The sequence below is a fragment of the Echinops telfairi genome, unplaced genomic scaffold, assembly GCF_000313985.2.
Source record: "Echinops telfairi isolate 266 unplaced genomic scaffold, ASM31398v2 ScPeMD7_8;HRSCAF=38, whole genome shotgun sequence".
Classification (NCBI taxonomy): Eukaryota; Metazoa; Chordata; class Mammalia; order Afrosoricida; family Tenrecidae; genus Echinops; species Echinops telfairi.
This window is the reverse complement of record NW_022103905.1, coordinates 4,156,890-4,163,032: the sequence shown is the minus strand read 5'-3', so window position 1 is coordinate 4,163,032 and position 6,143 is coordinate 4,156,890. Positions and strand designations below refer to the sequence as shown.

At 37.3% G+C, this 6,143-nt stretch overlaps 1 pseudogene; it reads right to left on the bottom strand.

Annotated features, from left to right (window-relative positions):
• Positions 1-4,612: 4,612 nt before the first annotated feature.
• On the bottom strand, positions 4,613-5,372 carry LOC101651792 (annotated as a pseudogene).
• Between the last annotated feature and the right edge of the window lie 771 nt (positions 5,373-6,143).

The following is a 6,143-nucleotide window of genomic DNA, read 5'->3' as shown; positions in this document are numbered from 1 at the left end:
GTAACTTATGACAAAACTATAATAATTTATGAACTATGAAGGGTTCATGAGCGAGGGGGGAGAGGGGAGGGAGGGGAAAATGAGCAACTGATATTAGGGGCTAGATGGGAGGCAAATGTTTTGAGAATGATGAGGGCAACAAATGTGCATATGTGCTTTACACAATGAATGAATGTATGTATGGATTGTGATGACAATTGTACGAGCCCCCAATAAAATAATTAAAAAAAAAGATTTTTAGCCTTAATAACCCACATGGAAAGTTCTCCTCTCTCCTATAGGTTCGCTCGGAGTTGAGAATGAACAACTCTATGTCAGTTCGTTTAGTTTGGGGAGTTTGGTCACCTCCATTTAGCCGAGAAAATAAAAACAAACAAATACTTAAACTGAAAGAGAATTTGTTCTTTCTCCAAAGTGTGTCTGGTCAACATCAAAACCAGAAATAAAACCCTAACTTATCCACTTCTGATCCCGCGTACACTTTTCAGAAATCTGTAACTGAAAATGCCCTCAAAGGAAATTAACAACAATAGATCATGGCATTTGTGAATCTAGAAGTAGAAGATCCGAACAGGAATGGAACATTTATCAAAATTTTCCCAGGCTTCAATATCACTCCTGTGGATCTAATGGTCTTTGCACTGTTTGTTTCCACCCCAACTGAACCTCCAAAAGGCATGGCAAACCATCTTCCACATTACAGCAAAACTCCCAAAGCAACAACTCCTTGGCATTCTTGCATTGAAGATGTTTGTCTTTATCCTGTGACTTCGATCCTCGTTGTCTTTTTCTCAACAAATTTCTTTACTCAGCGTTCTCATCTTTTTCCATCACTCCCTTGCAACTGATACTAGACCTTTGCTCCTTTTGTCTGAACCTGGGATTCTATTCTGTCATTCTTTTTTTTTTAATAATAGTTTTATCGGCACATAATTCATATCTAATACAGCTCAATAGCTCAATCATATCAAAGAGTTGAACAATCATCATCACAATCAATTTTAGGACATTTTCTTTTTTCTTGAACACATGGTTATTTGCTCCTCGTTCGTGCAACCTCCTCTGCCATACCCCCAAGAAACCACCAACCAGTTCCTATCTAGATAAGTTTACCTATCCTGGATTTCATATCAAGAAAAATATACAAAACCCAATAATAACAAACCAAACCAAGAATAATACAACAGAAAAACCTCAGTCAAAAAGAAAGCAGAAAATATTTAAAAACTAGAACAACTTTGAAATGAGTCAAAAGGGAGATCAAATAAGGTGTTGAACTTTAACCTAATTACATCTACCATACCATAATCCCAATGCACTCTGCATGCTAATAAGCCTCTTCATATCCCTGGTCTATGATCAGAGGAGATTCACCAGAGGCTTAATCCACATGTATTTCCCTTTCGCTTTTTTAATTAACTGAAACAACTTTTAAATAGGCCAAAAGAGAGATCAAATAAGATATTACATTTTAACCCAACTATGTCTACCATAATCAACTTTATAATGCTCTCTATGCAACATGCTCTTGACATGCTCTTGACAACAAGGTTATCCATGTCTCTTGGCTATGGTCAGAGGCTTAATCTACGTGTGGAGCTTGCAAATGGATTTTGGACTTCCATTGTCATCCATAGCCTTCTGCAAACCAGGTGTTCACAATTTAAGCTCTGGTACCTTGCTTCCTCCATATTTTGGATTGCATTATTTACAATCATTGGATCACACAGGTTGGCATGCATTCTTCCATGTGAACTTAGTTGTTGCCTCACTGATGTGGCCGCTTGTTTGAAGATAAGACTCTAAAACCTCAGATGCTATTCTTTCTGATAGCCAGAACCTGTCTAATTTCTTCACTATGCTTTGTGATGGCACCTACATCTTCAGTGAGCAAGTCAAGCAGGGCTATATCATTAAAAACTATTTTTTCTTAGATAGGGGCTAGAATTGAGGCTCCAAATCCATTTATATATGTGGTTTATCTATGTCTCTGGTTCATTTTAGAGACATCATTGTCATTTCATGTTAGAGAATGTTAGTATCATGCACATCATCACGGGCATTGTTTGTCAATCAGTCATTCTTCTGACAACATGTATTTACAACCACAAACAAGCCTGAACCAATCCTACCCAGACCAACCTCTGAGACTACATGTATATTGTCATGTCTACATTGCCAAATAACTCTTCCTTAAACACCAAACTCACCATGATCCCTAGGCTTGGCTTCTCAGCTAAAAAACAAGATGACTAAACTAGCTTATCGCTAAATTTCTAATAAAATTTTATAAATTCTCTCCACGTATCAGTCTGTATCTTATTCTAGTATTCTCTTGAGGGCTAGGGTGAGAGGAGAATGAGACACCAAATCATGTTCTATTAGCACATTGTCTACATATAAAAGTTTTACAGAAAGAAAACATGTTTCACTTTTCAAAGTATCAGTTTCTAAAACCTTTCACAATACAATTTCAATAAAGATATTTAATCACAGAAATGCTGTAAAGTGACATTGGCACCCTCTTCCCAGCTCATTTGTATGTTAGAAAAGAGAAGTGATGTTTTCTGAGCTTAGAAGACCCATGGGAAATGTTAGACTTCCTTATGAAATGCAAACACCCTTGATTCCCTAGGGGTCAACTTCTTTTCGGATTTTGAACGTTACCATAATGACAACATTGGCTCCGAAATTTTGCTGTCTTTATGAGAGTGGCATTTTATTCAAGGAATAATAACTACATGAAGATGATTTCAGGCATGTGATGTGAATTCATATCCGAACTTTCATGGACCCAGAAGGCTGTCTCTTCTTCATCAGAATTTATTATCCCCCTTCAAAAGATAATGTTACCTTGAAATTGGACATGGTTGGAGAAACGTCTTCAATTCAGAAGAAACAGTTCTGACATGAGTTGATTGGACACCCCAAGTATCTACTATCTATATCTTGATTTGTTTCTATATCTCTAAATCTCTCTAAATCTTTATCTCTATATCTACTCTTATCAGGAGCCTTCTTTGAATTAGGTTCTTTTGAATGACTCAGACATAGCATGGGCCAAACATCAACTAATCAGTGTCATTAATGATTCTGTGACTGGATAGTTGACGAACCCAGGTCTAGAGCATACATCTGTAACATCAGTATTATGAAGAACCATTTTCAATCACCTGACATAGGCTATTCACCAAGTAGATTCACTGAGAATCCTCTCTCATAGAATTCGGTTAATACATTTCGTTTTTAAGTGTCAATAGCTCTACCCTTTGGATTTTGCATCATAAATTTATTTATGAAACCCTTAGTATTGGTATTCAAGATACAATTTATTAAGGAAACCCCTTATTATCTATGTCTCTGTGTGTCTGTATGTGTATATGTATCATCTATCTATATTTATCTATCTATATCTATATCTATCTATCTTTCTAGGAATGAGCTGACTTGAAGAGTAGGAAATATTTGACGAAATTTTTAAAATTGTTTTTCTTACCTTAAAGTATAAGGTGACATATTGCTGGATATAATTTTCATCTCTGTTTCATTGGTTTGCTTGCTTTTTTTTTCTTTGACAGTCCTGTTCTTTTATTTCATAATCATCACAAAATAAGAAATAAGAAAACTTTGGGTTTCAACTGATATTAAAGGCACATTTCTGTGATGGCCTTTTCAAAACTTATATACTGGCTATTTGACATACTGCATAAACATAAAATATACTTCGAAGATAGATTTTCACTCCTTTTGACTAAAAGGTTCATTAAAAAAATCAGGTGTTTTTAAAAAAATTATAATTTATACTGTTAGTATTTAAGAATAAGCATTTAACATTTCAATTCTGTTAGCTAAATAAGCTACATAAAATCATCAAAGATCAACCAGAAAAGAGAAGAATCTCATCTTCACTATTGACTTAGAACCAAAACTTTTCTTTCAGAGTAGAAAGTAGTATTCTTTCTCTTTCATTCCTGAGATATTTCATACACTTAAGCAACTTATGGAAAACTGTTAGAAAGTTTTCATAGCGTAAATAGGTGAAACTAAATCTGCTCTTTATGATGAGTATAAAACATTCTTAAAGCTTTTAAAGCGATTTTACTTGACACAAAAAATAATGGGAAAATGGACTGGCAGTCACGTAAACCGAACACTTAAAAGCCATTTGTAAATTTTAAAACCAAACAGGAAGGATACTTAGAATTTTCCATTCACAAAGCCATGGCATAAATTTGTATTTTTAAAATGGAACAATTCTATAAATCCGGACTTCCTGGAAATCTGCAAAGATTACCCAAATATTGTCTAGAACAAGCAAAGAGTACCACTGGAAGCCCTTTTTATATTCAGTACTCACTGAAAATCCTCCATCTGTTCACTAATTATAAATGGGTTATTTTCTACCTTTTCATTGCATTTTCTTATCATTTACAATTTAAAAATGTAATTTAAAATTACATTTAAAAATGTAATTGTCCGGTATACTGTCTATATGATGTGTGTATGTCTTATTTATACACACACAGACTGATTTTTCTGTTATTCAATCCATTCATCTCTCGGTCAGCCCCCGTGACAAGCATGTAGATACAAGCTCGCATGCTGAAACGCTTCAGCTTTTCCTCAGATTCCGGTCACGATTGGTCACCAAGGCTGACAAAGATGGACTTTCTGATGTGTCATCTTTTCTGAGGTTCAAAAACGACTCCCGAGTTATCTGAAGGATTTCTCTCAAGCCTTTGTTTTCTTGTTCAAGTGGGAATATCCGTTCCTGTTCTTTGCAGCCCTGTTGCTCATCAATTTCAACGGCTTTCCTCATGACTGTTGCCATTTCAGTTATTTGGTCAACATGTGTTTGTAATTTCTTCTGATTTGCTTCCAAGTGCCTCCACTTCCGTCCATGTTGAGAGGCATCAAGGATGTGTCGAGATGCATCAAGGAAGAATCCTTCAGAGAGGTTACGATGTACCCTGTCAATCTTGGAGCGTTGCTCTTTTAGCTTCATTATTATACCTGGATCACCTTTTTTGCTTGCCATTAGCAATCTAAACATCAGTTCGTGATACTTGCTCCTTATAAATTCCAAAGCAGACTGATGTTCTTCCAGGCACGTACGCAGTTTTGTGTTCCTGTTGTAATTCTCTGATTTGTCTGTTTTCTTGCTCGATTCCCTGAACTAATATGGATCATGGCCGATATCTTGCCACTTCATTAAGTTCTTGAATGTCTTCCTGGTACTGTCTCATCGCTTCTACTGCCTTGTTGAGAGCTGTAGTTTGTTCAAGAAGAGATTCTGCTTCATTGCCATGATCTCTCAGTCTTTCAACAAGAGCTTTAGCATCATCACGTGCCTTCTCAATGGTGCAACTCATTTCTAAAGGGCTACAGGATATTCACAGATTTATAGGGCCAAGGTTTTCCATGACACACTTTCTTGCTGCACCTTAGTTCCGGCAAGAGGCGCTCAAAGCTGAAGACAGGAAGAGGAAATGTGGCTTCTAGAAGCGTGAAACCTGCAGAGGGAGGTCAGAGGCATAAAGAGAGTGGAAGTGACTGAGTAGCCATGGGCTCCCTTCCCGGAATTCCTTTCCCGTACTTGGGTTTCAGTCCCTCGCAGCCACCAGCTGTGGTAGTTAAGGACCGATGCCTTTATCAGTGGAAACCTATAGGGCAGAGGTCTCACTCACCTGTTCAGCTTCTTCTCTGATAGGCGCGCGGTGAGCACCCCAACCTCGCGGTATTTCCTTCCTGGGGCGCTCGTGGGGTGGAGCCCAGAGATTTGTTTGCTGTGTCTTGCTGACTTGAGCTAGATGTAGGGGGGTTCCTTGCTCTTTAAAACAGCATTTCTTCTCCCCAATCCTAGTTCTCAGTGAACATTGTCAACCCCTTAGTTTACCGTAATCCTGTTTTGGGGGGAAAACACTCTAAAATAAAGGGGTTTTTTCCTTCCTAAACTTCCATACCCACAAGACAGACTGTCTAAGAATTTTGCCCACCGCCTTCTTAACGTAGGTATTTCCCACTTCCTGATTGCTTGCCTTTTTCTTTCTTCTTTCTTCTTCTTCTTCTTCTTCTTCTTCTTCTTCTTCTTCTTCTTCTTCTTCTTCTTCTTCTTCTTCTTCTTCTTCTTCTTCTTCTTCCTC